Raw genomic sequence first — 20,217 nt, forward strand, 5'->3', positions numbered from 1 at the left:
GCACAGACCTTGGTGTTCTAACTACTACTTCTCAGTACATATATTCATTGATGTCCTTTGTCATTTCCAACATGTCTCTTTTTACACAAAATAGTGCAAAACGTGATTATACCAGAACCAAAAACAATCTGTGTAAGGACTATAAAAGCTTAACATTAGTACAAAATGGAGTCAAATACATGGGTAATCATATATTCAATAACTTACCAGAGCATGCCAGAGGTCTTGTAAGTGATAAAGATCGGTATATATATATATATATATATATATATATATATATATATATATATATATATATATATATATATGTTGTTGTGGTCTTCAGTCCTGAGACTGGTTTGATGCAGCTCTCCATACTACTCTATCCTGTGCAAGCTTCTTCATCTCCCAGTACCTACTGCAACCTACATCCTTCTGAATCTGCTTAGTGTATTGATCTCTTGGTCTCCCTCTACGATTTTTACCCTCCACGCTGCCCTCCAATGCTATATATATATATATATATATATATATATATATATATATAAAGCTCACCAGCCATTTGACCATCTTCTTCGGTGCGGAAGCACAAACAGTGTCCGAACTCGGGAATCGGCACTAAAGCCGCGAGTAACGAATATAATGGGCAGGGCACTATGAATATAGTGCGGGACAACAAGTTGCGAATGTGGGTCTCACGGGAGGCGTGCCAGAGATAAGTCCCTGCAGTCACATTATCCTCTGTGTCCTCGGTGGCTCAGATGGATAGAGCGTCTGCCATGTAAGCAGGAGATCCCGATTTCGAGTCCCAGTTCCCGTCGACTTACATCAACGCCTGCCTGTATGCAGCTCGGGGTACTCATTTCATTGTAATTTCATAAAGATCGATTTCAGAGTGAATTAAAGAACTTCCTGTTGGCCAACTCCTTCTACTCCATCGATGACTATCTTCACAAGGATTATAGCTCAAACTCTGTCTGCATTAGAATTGTACAATATCCATGTATCTGAGTAATAATAATAATAATGATAAAATAAAAAAAACTTTGACTCTTTCCACATTCCAGGGACTCCTCTCCAATGGGTCCACGGAAAACGATAAATGTAATGTAATGCGCAGCAATACGTCTTAAAATGATGAAGCTCGCGTGGACATATGTACTTTTTAGGATAAAGAAATCCCTTCATAGGCCCGAGAAGATAAGCTCTGATTTCGGACAGAGATGAACATCAGCCCCATTAATTAAAGAGAGTAGCATTCGTTCATGGCAGATCTGAGATAAAAATATTAATAGCGTAAATATAGGTATTACCAACTATAGCACTGGAGGCTCAAGTGGTTAGGGTGGGTAGCAGGGATAGAGAATCGTGTGAAACTTCTGGATGCCCTATCCGAAAATGACTTTGAGCAGTTAATCGGAGAACCGTTTCATGAAGGTAACATCTTAGATATTCTGGTTACCAACAGGTCCGAACTGTTCGACTAAGTTAACGTAAAAAAGGGAATCAGTGATAAGGCCGTTACAGCATCACTGAATACGGCTGTAAACAGGAATGTAAAGAAATGTAGGAGGACACTTCTGCTTAGCAAGTCCTACAAAACAAGGATTTTAAATTTTTGTTCGCTCAATGTGAAACATTCATCTCCAGAAGTGAAAATGTTGAGCATAAATGGACTACTTTTAAGAATATTGTACTATACGCCTTAGGCAATCATGAGACGAGTGAAGTTGTGAGGCATCGGAAGGACTTGCCGGGTTCGACAGTCGTGTTAGAAAGTCGCTCACAAAACAAAGAGAACTTCACTGCAGAGCGAAATCCTCACAGACAAACAAAAACTTAAAGTGGCTAAAAGTTGCGTAAGGAAAGCCGTGCTGACTTGACAGGAAATCCTAAGAAGTTCTGGTCTTAAATCAGAAAACAGATCGAAGCGACCTATCCAGACACTATGTGACTATAATGGCATAGAAAACAGAAAGACTGGAATGGTCGCTAAACAAAAAATCATGCTCCTAGAATGGAACGACTCGTAATATGACGCGTTTCGGACGCAGCCGCCAGGAGATATCTGTTAGATACATGGAAATTACGAAACAGAATCAGAATAGCGAAATACGAGAGCAGCTTTCAGTTGCACACACCAGGTACTTCAGGCACTTAAATACAAAGGCTGCAAAATTTCTAAATCCCAGATCAAAAATAATAGCGAAGTGCACAGCTACAACACTAGAAAAAAGGATGGTCTTCACTATTCTGGGTTAAAATGATTTTGGCACAGAAAGGGGTCATTTATGCTGCCACAAAAATCTTTAGTCGTTTCCCAAATAGCATTAAAAGTCTGACAGATAGCGAATAAACATTTAAAAACAAATTAAAGGGATTTCTTATTGAGAGCTCCTTTTTGTGTGTGTGAAATCTTACGGGACTTAACTGCTAAGGTCATCAGTCCCTAAGCTTACACACTAATTAACCTAAATTAACCTAAGGACAAACACACACAGCCATGCCCGAGGGAGGACTCGAACCTCCGCCGGGATCAGACGCACAGTCCATGACTGCAGCGCGTTAGTCCGCTCGACAGCTCCTTTTACTCAGTAGATGAATTTTTAAATATGAAGTAGTAACTGTGAAATAAAAAAAAAAGGAAAGAGTATTGAGTAATGCAAACTTATATTAAACTGACGCGTTCCATGTCATTATGAAATTTCATATTCATGATCTACGGAACAAGTATGAATGTAACGTCACAATCATAAGCAGGCTGTACAGTGTTAATCATTAAAATAAACCTGATGTTAACATTACACCATGTATTCTTCCGCGTTTGCGTTAATCTCATTGGATTTAGTTTCTCGCGCAGAGAATATCCAGTTGTGTCCAGTACAGTCTAGTACGATGATAGCTGTAGATGCACATAGACTGAGCGAAATGCGGGACAACAGCGTTACAGGCGCATTTAACTCGGACAGAGATTTAGGAACCAGATTTTAAATTGTAAGACATTTCCAGGGGCAGATGTGGACTCTGACCATAATCTATTGGTCATGAACGGTAGATTAAAACTGAAGAAACTACAAAAAGGTGGGAATTTAAGGAGATGGGACCTGAATAAACTGACTAAACCAGATGTACAGAGTTTCAGGGAGAGCATAAGGGAACAATTGACAGGAATGAGGGAAAGAAATACAGTAGAAGAAGAATGGATAGCTTTGAAGGATGAAGTAGTGAAGGCAGCAGGGGAACAAGTAGGTAAAAAGACGAGGGCTAGAAGAAATATTGAATTTAATTGATGAAAGTAGAAAATACAAAAATGCAGTAAATTTAGCAGGCAAAAAGGAATACAAACGTTTCAAAAATGAGATCGACAGGAAGTGCAAAATGGTTAAGCAGGAATGGCTAGAGGACAAATGTAAGGATGTAGAGGCTTATATCACGAGGGGTAAGATAGATACTGCCTACAGGAAAATTAAAGAGATCTTTGGAGAAAAGAGAACCACTTGCATGAATATCAAGAGCTCAGATGGAAACCCAGTTCTAAGCAAAGAAGGGAAAGCAGAAAGGTGGAAGGAGTATATAGAGGATCTATACAGGGGCGATGTTCTTGAGGACAGTATTACGGAAATGGAAGAGGAGGTAGATGAAGATGAAATGGGAGATATGATACTGCGTGAAGAGTTTGACAGAGCACTGAAAGATCTAAGTCGAAACAAGGCACCCGGAGTAGACAACATTCCCTTAGAACTACTGACAGCCTTGGGAGAACCAGTCCTGACAAAACTCTACCATCTGGTGAGCAAGATGTATGAGACAGGCGAAATACCGTTAAACTTCAAGAAGAATATCATAATTCCAATCCCAAAGGAAGCAGGTGTTAACAGATGTGAAAATTACCGAACTATCAGTTTAATAAGTCACAGCTGCAAAATACTAACACGAATTCTTTACAGACGAATGGAAAAACTAGTAGAAGCCGACCTCGGGGAAGATCAGTTTGGATTCCGTAGAAACACTGGAACACGTGAGGCAATACTGACCTTACGACTTATCTTAGAAGAAAGATTAAGGAAAGGCAAACCTACGTTTCTAGCATTTGTAGACTTAGAGAAAGCTTTTGACAATGTTGACTGGAATACGCTCTTTCAAATTCTAAAGGTGGCTGGGGTAAAATACAGGGAGCGAAAGGCTATTTACAATTTGTACAGAAACCAGATGGCAGTTATAAGAGTCGAGGGACATGAAAGGGAAGCAGTGGTTGGGAAGGGAGTAAGACAGGGTTGTAGCCTCTCCACGATGTTGTTCAATCTGTATATTGAGCAAGCAGTAAAGGAAACAAAAGAAAAATTCGGAGTAGGTATTAAAATCCACGGAGAAGAAATAAAAACTATGAGGTTCGCCGATGACATTGTAATTCTGTCAGAGACAGCAAAGGACTTGGAAGAGCAGCTGAACGGAATGGACAGTGTCTTGAAAGGTGGGTATAAGATGAACATCAACAAAAGCAAAACAAGGATAATGGAATGTAGTCCAATTAAGTCGGGTGATGCTGAGGGAATAAGATTAGGAAATGAGACACTTAAAGTAGTAAAGGAGTTTTGCTATTTGGGGAGCAAAATAACTGATGATGGTCGAAGTAGAGAGGATATAAAATGTAGACTGGCAATGGCAAGCAAAGCGTTTCTGAAGAAGAGAAATTTGTTAACATCGAGTATAGATTTAAGTGTCAGGAAGTCGTTTCTGAAAGTATTTGTATGGTGTGTAGCCATGTATGGAAGTGAAACATGGACGATAAATAGTTTAGACAAGAAGAGAATAGAAGCTTTCGAAATGTGGTGCTACAGAAGAATGCTGAAGATTAGATGGGTAGATCACATAACTGATGAGGAGGTATTGAATAGAATTGGGGAGAAGAGGAGTTTTTGGCACAACTTGACCAGAAGAAGGGATCGGTTGGTAGGACATGTTCTGAGGCATCAATGGATCACTAATTTAGTACTGGAGGGCAGCGTGGAGGGTAAAAATCGTAGAGGGAGACCAAGAGATGAATACACTAAGCAGATTCAGAAGGATGTAGGCTGCAGTAGGTACCGGGAGATGAAGAAGCTTGCACAGGATAGAGTAGCATGGAGAGCTGCATCAAACCAGTCTCAGGACTGAAGACCACAACAACAACAAGAGCACTGGCCAGTCAGCTGGTCAAACTGACCTACAATGATGTGCGCAGCTGCAGTTCAGTCGTAAAAATAGACGAGCAGAGCAATAACTAGCTTCGAATGTCGTTTAATTTTTAAAGACAATGAAATAATATTCGGCAAATCTCCAGCACTATCGTACGCTTCTTATGTGACCAACAGAAAGCATAAAATGCTCTCGTTCCCACCTGACATAGAATTCTAATTACGAACAAGAGCGATGAAAATTCTTAAATTAAACACAGTGTAATTTTTCTGAGCGTGCTATGTGTGATACACTCGCACACTGTAGGGATTTCACCGTATCGTTAAATTTTGACGTCACTGAAGATATTAATTACAGTCTGTCGTTTGGTAATCACTTAGCTCCTTCGTTATCCGATTACGAGAAGTACATTTCAGTTCTGGAACTGACATCTGCTACGTTGACAACGAATCGATCAACAACAGAATCCACGAAGCCACACAGGAGCCGCATTTTCTCCTCTTCTTTTACGACGTGTCGATCAATATCCCGCCAGCGGTCGCCAGTGACATGTGAAAAAGCTGCGTGCGTTAGTTCCAGTATGTATGGCAGCTTAACAGTCTTGTTATTTCTCGTGAGAAACCCCTTAACTTGCTCCAGATTAGTTCTGTTGGGTTCATATTGTAATGGTACATTGAAAAAAAAAAGCAATTTTGTGGTTTGTTCGATGCTTTGAAAATGATTGTTTTTCATGCTTCTACGACACTTACCAATTTGGTTCGTGTCAGGCTACGTTTGCGGTATAAAACAATGGATATGATCCAAATAAAGAGTATTTGGTTTTTCATTATTGTCGTAAAAATTAAATTGCTATGTTTGCTTAATTTGAGCGACTATTACTAACAATGTTTCATAAAATATCGATAATTAAGAATTTATATTTGAAATGAAAAAAAAAATCGCGTGCATTGTGTAATTAAAAACAAGAAGACGCACATTATTCATAACAAATGGTGACGAATTTTACTATTACCAGATATGGGTATTTCAAACTGAACGAAAAAGAAAAAGACGTTAATGGCGAGACTTGAACCAGTGATCTGCGAACTGCACCAGTACGCTACCGTTTCCGCTAAACATCGAACTTGCCTGTGCATATCAACTGTATCAAATACAGTCAACTGACTTCACGCAAAGGAACCATTTCTTCTTCTCTGGAACCACCTGAAGACGACACAGATACTGTAGCCCAAGGCTGTGCAGTGTTCATGCCCTGTTTATTTCTTTCTATGCCTAAACCTCCTACTTCTTTGCAAATTCTGCAGCCAAGTTTTTTGCTTGAAACGCTCAACCAGTCATTTTTCTCACAAAATGCGATTTCTTGTTCCAAAGTCCAACAGTCCGGACGATCATTTAATTTTCTATCATGCACACGTTAGTTCACTGCATTTTCACACGTAGGTTCAGTGCTCAGGTTTACAGTTTCACTTTCGTCATCCACTGATGTTGAACTTCCTGACTTTTCACTCGCACACGAATTATTGACAGTTTTTGGTTTTTTAGATGCAAGAGAACAAGTAAAATAGTTTGATAGTTTTCTGCTCATCTCTCACTTCCTACTTAACTTACAAGTTGCAACGAAAGACAGGTCACACTGTAAAACTTCGCACAACCGACAAGAACGGAACAGCAAACGCAAACGAATAAAGAACAACAAAACAAAGTTGACAATGAATCGCGAAGGATCATGGTGGTCGGAATCATAGAGACATCTATCGGTAGCTCGGCGTTTGAGCGTACGCACTTCCGTTTAGCACTACCATCGCCCACTATTAGCGGGCGGGGGCGCTACATGCTCGTCGAACTGGCTGCCAGCGATTCAGTTGTCGAGAACGGTTGCCGCAGCTTCTAAATGCTTGAAACAGCCAACGACATCGCTTTTCCCACTAAAAACTGCACTGGTATTGTTCGTATTGCAATTACCAACACAAAAAAATGAAATAAAAAATTTACGTCCGTGAAATAAATCTTTGGCACTCTTCCAAGTTTTCAACACCATAAAAAAATTACTTTGTCGACGAGAAACTTTAGGGGTTCCCCCAGAAAAACAGCTCTGGTTATAGCGAAAAAACGTAACATGAAACTTAGAGGTCAACATTCACGCCAGATGGCAGTGTAGTAGTGGTGGTGCCATCATACTTCGTCGTAATTGACAACATAGTCCAAAAAATTAAATCATAAAAGTATAAAAAATTAAATCATAAAAGTATAATACTCATATGTACATGATGATATTACAACAGTTAGAAAACTGCAAAGTATTTTTAGTGTAAAACAAGAACAGCAAAGAACAAAGCCATATGATTACCGTCAGGTTGGCATTCCCCAAGGTAGTGTTATAGGCCCTTTTCTGTTCCTTATGTATATAGTGTGTGTCATAATTAATGGCGTAAAAGCATACAGTTGAAAGTACACGACACTAGAAGCAAAAAAATCTAAGTAAACATAGAGACGAAAATGCGTACCTCAAGAGCTACGAACAATTTTTCATCTTCGATACTGTGAAACAAACCTCTTCTACTACAAGCTCTTTGCTTTCCACATTTTGGAAAGTAGTAGTATGGACCAAAACAAGAAAAAATGTCCAGTAAACATTTGCTCTAAAATGCATACCTTTAAATCATGAGCAATTGTTCATTAGAAGAGTTGTGTTTCCAAGTAGCGAAGATGAGCACGTGCCCAGAGCTCTTAAGGTATGCATTTTAGAGCAAATGTTTACTGGACATTTTTTCTTGTTTTGGTCCACACTACTACTTCCAAAAATGTGGAAAGCAAAGAGCTTGCAGAAGAAGAGGTTTGCTTCACAGTATCGAAGATGAAAAATTACTCGTAGCTCTTAGGGTATGCATTTTGGATCCTATGTTTACTGAGACTTTTTTGTTTCTAGTATCGTGTACTTTCAACTGTATGCGTTTACGCCATTAATTATGATACACCCTGTATAAACGATTTGGGAGATAATCTGAGCATCCGTCTTAGGTTGTTTGCGGATGACACTGTCGTTTATCGACGTGTAAAGTCAACAGAAGATCAAATTGCAAAACGATTTCAATAGATTTCTGTATGGTGTGAAAATTGTCAATTGACCCTAAATAACGAAAAGTGTGAGGTCACCCACATGAGTGCTAAAAGGATCCGTTATACTTCGGTTACACGATAAATCAGTGAAATCTAAAGGCCGTAAATTCAACTAAATACCTAGGAATTACAATTACGAACAACTTAAATTGGAAAGAACACAGAAAATGTTGTGGGGAAGGCTAACCAAAGGCTGCGTTTTATTGGCATGAAAATGTAACAGATCTACCAAAGAGATTGCCTATACTATGCTTATACATCCTCTCCTAGTGTACTGCTGCGCGGTGCGGGATGCTTACCAGATAGGATTGACGGAGTACACCGAGAAAGTTCAAAGAAGGGCAGCACGTCTTGTATTAACGCAAAAAGGGGGGAGAGTGTCACTGAAATAATACAGGATTGGGTGCGGATATCATTATAACAAAGTCGTTTATCGTTGCGGCGGAATCTTCTCAGGTAATTTCAACCACCAACTTTCTCCTCCAAATGCGAAAATATTTTGTTAACGCCGACATACGTAGGGAGAAACGATCGCCGTAATGAAATAAGGGAAGTCAGGGTTCGCACAGAAAGATATCGGTGTTCGTTTCTTCCGCGGGCTGTACGAGATAGGAATAATAAGGAATTATTGTGAAGGTGGTTCGATGAACCCTCTGCCAGGCACTTAAATGTGATTTTCAGAGTATCCATGTAGATGTAGAATAGTAGCAACATTAGCGTCGTAGATCGAAGCCATCCACAATGGATATAATAAAAGCTAAACATCAACATAATATAAAATTACAATGCAAATAATCTGACATCAGTCATATGGCTCTGTTAATTCGTTTTTTTATTTGCATTATTTCGTAATTTTCATGTGTCTTTACTATTTTTGACAGGTTTCTGAAGATGGCTAAGTTCGAAACACGTCATACTAAAGGCAATAAAGTCATTCTACACTACTGGCCATTAAAATTACTACACCAAGAAGAAATGCAGATGATAAATGGGTGTTCATTGGACAAATATATTATACTAGGACTGACTTGTGATTACATTTTCACCCAATTTGGGCGCACAGATCCTGAGAAATCAGTACCCAGAACAACCACCTCTGGCCGTAATAACGGCCTTGATACGCCTGGGCATTGAGTCAAACAGAGCTTGGATGGCGTGTACAGGTACATCTGCCCATGCAGCTTCAACACGATACCACTGTTCGTCAAGAGTAGTAACTGGCGTATTGTGACGAGCCAGTTGCTTGGAAACTATTGACCAGACGTTTTCAATTGGTGAGAGATCTGTACAATATGTTGGGCAGGGCAGCAATCGAACATTTTCTGTATCCAGAAAGGCCCGTATAGGACCTGCAACATGCGATCGTGCATTATCCTGCTGAAATGTAGGGTTTCGCAGGGATCGAATGAAGGGTAGAGCCACGGGTCGTAACACATCTGAAATGTAATGTCCACTGTTCAAAGTGCCGTCAATGCGAAAAAGAGGTGACCGAGACATGTAACCAATGGCACCCTATACCATCACGCCGGGTGATACGCCAGTATGGCGATGACGAATACACGCTTCCCATGTACGTTCACTGCGATGTCGCCAAACACGGATGCGACCATCATGCTGCTGTAAACAGAACCTGGATTCATCCGCAAAAATGACGTTTTACCATTTGTGCACCCAGGTTCGTCGTTGAGTACACCATCGCAGGGGCTCCTGTCTGTGATGCAGCGTGAAGGGTAACCGCAGCCGTGGTCTCCGAGCTGATAGTCCATGCTGCTGCAAACGTCGTCGAACCCTTCGTGCAGATGGTTGTTGTCTTGCAAACGTCCCCATCTGTTGACTCAGGGATCGAGACGTGGCTGCACGATTCATTACAGCCATGCGGATAAGATGCCTGTCATCTCGACTGCTAGTGATCCGAGGCCGTTGGGATCCAGCACGGCGTTCCGTATTACCCTCCTGAACCCACCGATTCCATATTCTGCTAACAGTCATTGGATCTCGACCAACGCGAGCAGCAATGTCGCGATACGATAAACCGCAGTCGCGATAGGCTACAATCCGACCTTTATCAAAGTCGGAAACGTGATGGTACGCATTTCTCCTCCTTACACGAGGCATCACAACAATGTTTCACCAGACAACACAGGTCAACTGCTGTTTGTGTATGAGAAATCGGTTGGAAACTTTTCTCATTTCAGAGCGTTGTAGGTTTCGCCACCGGCGCCAACCTTGTGTGAATGCTCTGAAAAGCTAATCATTTGCATATTACAGCATTTCTTCCTGTCGGTTAAATTTAGCGTCTGTAGCACGTCATCTTCGTGGTGTAGCAATGTTAAAGGCCAGTAGTGTATTTGGAAGCATGGCTTTTTGTTTAGCGACCAATTCATCCTTTATGCAGTATAAATTTTAATTATCAACATGGTCTCCTACTTACTACACGACTTTATGTCGCAATTGCGTTTGTTCGATACAGTTCCGCAGTACTGCCTAATGAACAGAATGCGAGGCGTACGGAACTTTAGACCAGCTGTGAGACTGGACTAAAAAATCCCTAGCAAACAGAACACAGCATATCGTGAGCGGAGACCAATCTTCTGACGTATAAGCAACATCGTGCGTACAACAAAGAAGTGTCACAAGACTGTTACTTTTCACAAAACACAGGGTGAGTCAAATAAGATTTTCAACTAAATATTTCTTGAACCGTTAAACATATAGTAATTCAGTTTTCGCCCATGTGAATTGTACGAAAACTTCACTAATCGACCTATAGTCTGTCTTCATAGTTATATTAATTACAGATACATCGATATCAACTTCGATTTTTCATATGGAACTGAAATGGTTTTTGTCACTAGTATCGTAGTTTTAGAACAGACGAATTCAATGGCGGTTCACTCTTCAAAATCTGATTCGTAGTTTTTGCAGTAACTACAACTTTTACAACTTAAGATATAACTCTTTTTGTTCTCTTGCTCTCTGTTGCAGGAGTACGAAATGTCATACCAACATTAAGAACAACAGAACAACTTCGCGTCGGTTTTTTTTTTTTTTTTTGGGTCATCAGTCTTCTGACTGGTTTGATGCGGCCCGCCACGAATTCCTCTCCTGTGCCAACCTCTTCATCTCAGAGTAGCACTTGCAACCTACGTCCTCAGTTATTTTCAGGATGTATTCCAATCTCTGTCTTCCTCTACAGTTTTTGCCCTCTACAGCTCCCTCTAGTACCATGGAAGTCATTCCCTCGTGTCTCAACAGATGTCCTATCATCCTGTCCCTTCTCCTTATTAGTGTTTTCCACATATTCCTTTCCTCTCCGATTCTGCACAGGGCCTCCTCGTTCCGTACCTTATCACTCCACCTAATTTTCCACATTCGTCTGCAGCACCACATCTCAAATGCTTCGATTCTCTTCTGTTCCGGTTTTTCCCACAGTCCATATTTAATTACCATACAATGCTGTACTCCAGATGTACGTTCTCAGAAATTTCTTCCTCAAATTAAGGCCGATGTGTGATATTAGTAGACTTCTCTTGGCCAGAAATGCCCTTTTTGCCATTGCTAGTCTGCTTTTGATGTCCTCCTTGCTCCGTCCGTCATTGGTTATTTTACTGCCTCGGTAGCAGGATTCCTTACCTTCACTTTCTTCGTGACCATCAATCCTGGATGTTAAGTTTCTCGCTGTTCTCATTTCTACTACTTCTCATTATCTTCGTCTGTCTTCGATTTACTCTCAATCCATACTCCGTACTCATTAGACTGTTCATTCCGTTCAGCAGATCATGTGATTCTTCTTCACTTTCACTCAGGATAGCAATGTCATCAGCTAACCGTATCCTTGACATCCTTTCACTTTGAATTTCAATTTCACTCCTGAACCTTTATTTTATTTCCATCATTGCCTCCTCGATGTACAGATTGAATAGTAGCGGTGAGAGGCTATATCCTTGTCTTACTCCCTTTTTAATACGAGCACTTCGTTCTTGGTGGTCCACTCCTATTATTCCCTCTTGTCTGTTGTACATACTGTGTATGACCCATCTCTCCCTATAGCTTACCCCTACTTTTCTCAGAATTTCGAATATTTTGCACCATTTTACATTGTTGAACTTTTTTCCAGGTCGACAAATCCTATGAACGTATCTTGATTTTTCTTTAGTCTTGCTTCCATTATTAACTGCAACGTCAGACTTGCGTCTCTCGTTAGCGCATCCTCAGTTTTCTTTTCCATTCTTCTGTATATTATTATAGTAAGCAACTTGGATTCATGAGCTGTTAAGCTGATTGTGCGATAATTCTCGCACTTGTCAGTTCTTGCCGTCTTCGAAATTGTGTGAATGATACTTTTCCGAGAGTCAGATGGTATATCGCCAGACTCATACATTCTACACACCAACGTGAATAGTCGTTTTGTTGCCACTTCCCCCCAATGCTTTTAGAAATTCTGAAGGAATGTTACCTATTCCTTCTGCTTTATTTGATCTTAAGTCCTCCAAAGCTCTTTTAAATTCTGATTCTAATACTGGATCCCCTATCTCTTCTAAATCGACTCCTGCTTCTTCTTTTATTACATGAGACAAATCTTCCTCCTCATAGAGTTGTTCAGTGTATTCTTTCCATTTATCCGCTCTTTCCCCTGCATTTAACAGTGGAATTCCCGTTGCACTCTTAATGTTACCACCCTTGCGTTTAATGTCACAGAAGGTTGTTTTGACTTTGCTGTATGCTGAGTCTGTCTTTCCGTCAATCATTTCTTTTTTGATGTCTTCACATTTTTCCTGAAGCCATTTCGTCTTAGCTTCCCTGCACTTCATATTTATTTCATTCCTCAGAGACTTGTATTCCTCTGTTCCTGAGTTTCCCGGAACGTTTTTGTACTTTCTTATTTCATCGATCAATTGAAGTATTTCTTCCGTTACCCACGGTTTCTTACCTTCTTTGTACCTATGTTTTCCTTCCCAACTTCTGTGATGGCTCTTTGTAGAAATGTCCATTCCTCTTCAACTGTACTGCCTACTGAGCTATTCCTTGTTGCTGTATCTATAGCCTTATAGAACTTCAACCGTTTCTCGTCATTCCTTAGTACTTTCGTATCCCACTTCTTTGCATATTGATTCTTCCTGACTAATACTTTAAACTTCAACTTACTCTTCATCACTACTATATTGTGATCTCAGTCTATGTCTGCTCCTGGGTTCGCCTTACAATCCAGTATCTGATGTCGTATGAGGAGGAAACAGTGCTGTACCACCGCTATACCGGTACAAAAGGGCACAATGGCTGTCATTCTGTCTGTATCGTTCACATGTAAATGTCTTTCACAAACGAAGAGAAATTAGAAATGCTTCTTCTTTACTCAGAATGAGGATTGGTTGGTTGGTTGGTTTGGGGAAGGAGACCAGACAGCGTGGTCATCGGTCTCATCGGATTAGGGAAGGATGGGGAAGGAAGTCGGCCGTGCCCTTTCAGAGGAACCATCCCGGCATTTACCTGGAGTGATTTAGGGAAATCACGGAAAACCTAAATCTGGATGGCCGGACGCGGGATTGAACCGTCGTCCTCCCGAATGCGAGTCCAGTGTCTAACCACTGCGCCACCTCGCTCGGTATAGAATGAGGAAGGAATGCGAACAAAACAGTTCAAATGGCTCTGAGCACTATGGGACTTTACTTCTGAGGTCATCAGTCCCCTAGAAATTAAAATTACTTAAAGCTAACCTAAGGACATCACACACATCCATGCCCGAGGCAGGATTCGAACCTGCGACCGTAGCGGTCGCGTGGTTCCAGACTGTAGCGCCTAGAACCGCTCCGCCACTCCGGCAGGGGAATGCGAACAGTTCAGTTGTACGCACGAATGTATTTCCACATACGGTCTCCTGCAAGAATGACAATTTAGCGAATGTGCAAAAATATTTAACTGGAAGACCATCAAAGTACTAAACGGGGGGGGGGGGGGGGGGGGGCAGGTCTGTAACGAAAGGAACGAGCGAAATCCATGTTCTGGCTGCTGTTGCCCGTAATTCACACGTCAGCTCCAGAGGAATCGTGGGTGCCTCTGGAATAAGTAAACTCAGCGCTGTTCACAGTTCGCCCGCAAACAGCTTGTATCCGTATCGCGTGTCAGTTCACCAGTAGAGTCATCAGCGGGGCTGTAGGAAGACGCATGGAATTCTGTCGCTCGGTTCTGATGCGGCATCAAGACAATGGGTTCTTTTTTCTAAGACTTCCGTCTACCGATGAAGGTGCCTTTCTTTACAATTTATGGAAAGCTCAATGTAGGAAATATTTGTTACTGGGTCGCTGAGAATCCGCACTGGCTGAGGGAATGAAGTGTGAACGTCTGGAGCGGGATAATTGGAGGCTACATGACTGGTCCTTATTTCACTGAAGAAATCTTAAAAAGTAAAAGATAAGCACAATTTCTTACCGAGTAGCTACCGGCTCCATAAGACAATAACCATTTCAGATACGTTGTACCAGCACGATGCGTAAAATATGTGCTCTGGTGGGGCACCTCGGTACCGACCGGCCGCCGTGTTATCCTCTGCCAATGGCGTCATCGGATCCGGTGTAGAGCGACGTGAGGTCACCACACCGCTCTCCTAACCGTTCTCAGTTTTCGTTATCTGGAGCCCCTACAACTTCCTTTTGAGAAACTGGACTTTATTTCTCTAAAAAGTGTAACAATAAAAAAGTGAAATGGATTTTGGATCACATTTTATTAATATTTTTGCTAATAAATTTTTATTTTGTATTTGCTTGCTTTTGCTTTGCGTTATGAGCTCGTTTTGCTTATATTCTGGTTGCTTAAATTTTTCTCTTGTGTTTTATCAACCCTTGACTCTTATTAAGAGAGTTCTCTAAACCCATTTGGTTGGGAGCTTGTTTACGAGCATTATTCGCTACAATCACTGTCTCTAGCAGTGTTACTACACTCCTGGAAATGGAAAAAAGAACACATTGACACCGGTGTGTCAGACCCACCATACTTGCTCCGGGCACTGCGAGAGGGCTGTACAAGCAATGATCACACGCACGGCACAGCGGACACACCAGGAACCGCGGTGTTGGCCGTCGAATGGCGCTAGCTGCGCAGCATTTGTGCACCGCCGCCGTCAGTGTCAGCCAGTTTGCCGTGGCATACGGAGCTCCATCGCAGTCTTTAACACTGGTAGCATGCCGCGACAGCGTGGACGTGAACCGTATGTGCAGTTGACGGACTTTGAGCGTGGGCGTATAGTGGGCATGCGGGAGGCCGGGTGGACGTACCGCCGAATTGCTCAACACGTGGGGCGTGAGGTCTCCACAGTACATCGATGTTGTCGCCAGTGGTCGGCGGAAGGTGCACGTGCCCGTCGACCTGGGACCGGACCGCAGCGACGCACGGATGCACGCCAAGACCGTAGGATCCTACGCAGTGCCGTAGGGGACCGCACCGCCACTTCCCAGCAAATTAGGGACACTGTTGCTCCTGGGGTATCGGCGAGGATCATTCGCAACCGTCTCCATGAAGCTGGGCTACGGTCCCGCACACCGTTAGGCCGTCTTCCGCTCACGCCCCAACATGGTGCAGCCCGCCTCCAGTGGTGTCGCGACAGGCGTGAATGGAGGGACGAATGGAGACGTGTCGTCTTCAGCGATGAGAGTCGCTTCTGCCTTGGTGCCAATGATGGTCGTATGCGTGTTTGGCGCCGTGCAGGTGAGCGCCACAATCAGGACTGCATACGACCGAGGCACACAGGGCCAACACCCGGCATCATGGTGTGGGGAGCGATCTCCTACACTGGCCGTACACCACTGGTGATCGTCGAGGGGACACTGAATAGTGCACGGTACATCCAAACCGTCATCGAACCCATCGTTCTACCATTCCTAGACCGGCAAGGGAACTTGCTGTTCCAACAGGACAATGCACGTCCGCATGTATCCCGTGCCACCCAACGTGCTCTAGAAGGTGTAAGTCAACTACCCTGGCCAGCAAGATCTCCGGATCTGTCCCCCATTGAGCATGTTTGGGACTGGATGAAGCGTCGTCTCACGCGGTCTGCACGTCCAGCACGAACGCTGGTCCAACTGAGGCGCCAGGTGGAAATGGCATGGCAAGCCGTTCCACAGGACTACATCCAGCATCTCTACGATCGTCTCCATGGGAGAATAGCAGCCTGCATTGCTGCGAAAGGTGGATATACACTGTACTAGTGCCGACATTGTGCATGCTCTGTTGCCTGTGTCTATGTGCCTGTGGTTCTGTCAGTGTGATCATGTGATGTATCTGACCCCAGGAATGTGTCAATAAAGTTTCCCCTTCCTGGGACAATGAATTCACGGTGTTCTTATTTCAATTTCCAGGAGTGTATATTACTAAAAATTGCAAATCAGTTAAAACAACACATTGCATATGAAAGGAAAGAAATGTTTTTAGGTTACCTAAAAATGATTGGAGGGAGAGAAAGTTAATTTCTATTTTACACATGCGTAACACTGAAAACAGGAAGAGCACGATTTTTTGTGGAGCAGAAGGAGACAGGGTCTTTAATAATAAGGAATGGAAGACACAAAACACAGGAATAAAACAACAGGAGCAATTTCAAGTCGACAAAATGATGCATTGTGATGGTATATTAGAGACATCAATATGGGAAACTGGTTCGAGAAATGTTGGGTCAAATAATGTAGTAGTATACTGACTCCACACAGCGAGACAAAAAGCTTTGGTTTCCTAATCACTGGCACTAAAAACACTTTCGCTGATACAAAAACGTTCCACACATCGCACTAAAAACCACTGTCTTCCTGAGCTGTGAGCAGGGCGGAGTCGTAGCTGTCTCACTTCAGTGGAGCCTTCGTCCGCAGGGGGTGACAACGTCGCGCGGTCGGGATGGTTTCTCTGAATCGGTCAAGCAGCTCCTCAGTTGCTATCACGAGGCTGAGAGCATCCTATTCCAGTCCTCCCACCGAGGAAAACGTCCCTGGCAGTACTGGGAATCCGACCCTGGTCCTCCACATGACAGCCGTCTACGCTTGACCAGTCAACTATGGAGGAAGAGACTCACTTCTCGCTTGTGGCTGTGAAATGGCTCAGCCAGCTCTTTCCTTGTCGGTGGATAAGACGTGAAGCCGTTATTTGGCCTGCACGTTCTCTTGATAAGATGAAGCTGGACTCTTTTCTCTGGGATAAACTCAAAGCTGAAGTTCCTATAACATAAGAGGATTTAAAACATCGCACTGTGCAATAATCTCTTCGGCTATCCAGTGCTTTGATACGCTGAGACGTGTACTAAAGAGGGTGAGCAGACTCAGCTCTAGAGTAGTACAGAGCCAGCGCACGCGTGCCCACTGTTTCTGGGCGCGCTCCACAAACTGTCATCGTCATTCCGCGCTCGGCGTTACTCCTAGCAGCCACTTTCTGCAAACGACACAGCTTTAAAGACAAGGCGCGTAGCCCCTAGAGCAGTGGTTCCCAACCTGGAGGTAATTACCCCTGAGGACTAAAGTGAAATTTTCTTCCGAATGGAAGGTAAGCTGATGAGGGTTCATTAGTGTTTGGGTCTCGAAACTGAACTATTTTCAAAAGATCATTATTATTATCATCACTATTTGGTAAAACTGTCATGCGGATTACATAAGTTACCAATAATTACTTTTTTTATTTCAATGAGACAATGTGGTGGAGGTTACAGCCTGTGAAATGAATGTATGAACAAGATCTTCCTTGTTCCTCACATAGTCCACCTACCTCGCATACACTTTGTATCATCCATCTCTGTGAGTAAAATTGATACATACAAGCTTAAATATATCATGAAAATGCCTTCTCCGAATTATATGTGGTTCCCATAACGGATCAGAAACTGCTTCGTTATTCACTTCGCTACAGATAGGCGATGTAATTGAGATAACAACACAGGTATAATTATGTAACGGCTACTACATTGCTGTGCGGCAGTGGTCCGACGCAAAGCAATGGCAGCCTAAGATCTTCCAATTTCTACCATTTCAGGGGTAAGGAGTCCAGGAATCTATTGGTACACAAGCAGTAGGTATAGTTGGTAGATTTTATAAGGGGATTGCAGGGTGTGGGTGAAGCAAGTGTGATTCGGGAGAGGAGTGGTGCAGAGGAAGCACATTTTATGATAAGGATCTACCATCAATGTGGATTCAAAATGGTTCAAATGGCTCTGAGCACTATGGGACTTAACATCTACGGTCATCAGTCCCCTAGAACTTAGAACTACTTAAACCTAACTAACCTAAGGACAGCACACAACACCCAGTCATCACGAGATCAACGTGGATAGTTAGCTTTCTTTCCAAGATGTTACTCTAGGCGGGTGTAAAATGAATGTGCGCAACGGAAAATACTGAACGCGAAAATGAAGATTTCGACCTGTCTGACTACCCCCTGAAGCAGATCTTAGGATCTCTTAATGGTGATATTATCTCCTCCTTCTTTCTCTTTAACATATAAATTACAACTTACACGTAAATGAATAATTAAGGGAACTAGTAACTACAAATGATAAATGCTGTTTCTGCTTACACATTTATTGTAGATTAAAACCCCTTTATATATTACAAATGTTTGTGTATCAATGTCCAATGGACATAAAGAGACACAAATGGATGTTCTAACTAATATGATTGATCAATTGCCCAAATCTGCCCCTTTTTATGGCTGCGTGATCTAATATAAATAACGCGAGATGACTGACATCATCTATGTACCAAACACTAGAAGACACTACTTTCAAAGATGATCTACAGTGGTGTGCAACCTCAGCGGATCACAGCTGTTTAGTTTTATAGCCATAATAAGCCAAAGCAGTTAGCAATATCACCGTATGACTGCATCCGGTGCGTCGGAGTGATGGTTCTCGTACACGTCTGCGACGACGGAAGAACTCCAGCCACAAAATATATATATAAAAAAAACCTCAGTCAAACACCAGGACAGGAGAAGACGGTCCTCTGATTAGTATAACCTAATACTGTCTTCTCCTCTCCGTGTTCCACAGACGAGACACGCGAATTCCCAGCCACAAGGATTAAGTTTAGATAACATCTCGACGCGAGTATAGGCAGGAGAAGTGCTCTCAATTACTGAACGCTGCGTACACGACGACGACTCCCTACCTGGAGGCAAAGTCCAGAATCGTATAAGTTCGCAACAGCACAGTGTCTAACCGTTCTAATTAAAAAACCTCCTGTGAGCAAAGACAGCAAGTCTGTTTCTACCAACAAAGCTGATACTGAGCGACCATCAAATACGGGAGCTCTAAACGGAAGACGTCTTTTTCTCACCAGCAAAGCTCGGCTTCCCTCCCTCATAACCGCAGAAGGCGAATCATATTCTCGAAACCAGGGAATATTCTCCCACTCTACGGATTCTTCCGAACGCCGTCCAGCGTGGAAAGTTTGCGAGGAAATACCTATCCTCGTTAATTAGGAATACATACAATGGTACGCTTCTCAGAATAAAAATCCTCGGAAATGACACAGCCTGCGTGATTTCCGAGGTGACGCTTCCTCGTTCCTCTCTCTGCTGCGACCAAGATTTTCAGGGTTTCCGAAGTATTATTCGGTTTTCCTTCCGGCGCCACTACAATATCGGCCAGCCGCCGCTGTATTGTGCTTCAGCGCTCAGGTGCCCCGACCGTCCGTGTTGGCTACTTCTTGTGTTTAAGCAGGACCACACACCTGTGCGGGCTTGGGTTATGCCTGCCGTTTCATTTCCACTGACGTTCCAACCTCTACTAGTAAAGGGAATCATTCATTACGCCGTTTTGACAATAAAGACATTGTGTCACCTTTGATGCAATAGGCGTTAGCAACTATTTACGAGGTGTACGTGACAATGCCAGTCTTCTTTAAATATTCATATATACGATGTACAACCTATCAAATGATACCTAATTCCGGTTGTAAATCATGGCAAAGTATGTAGATG

Source organism: Schistocerca nitens, chromosome 7 (genome assembly GCF_023898315.1).
Source record: "Schistocerca nitens isolate TAMUIC-IGC-003100 chromosome 7, iqSchNite1.1, whole genome shotgun sequence".
Classification (NCBI taxonomy): Eukaryota; Metazoa; Arthropoda; class Insecta; order Orthoptera; family Acrididae; genus Schistocerca; species Schistocerca nitens.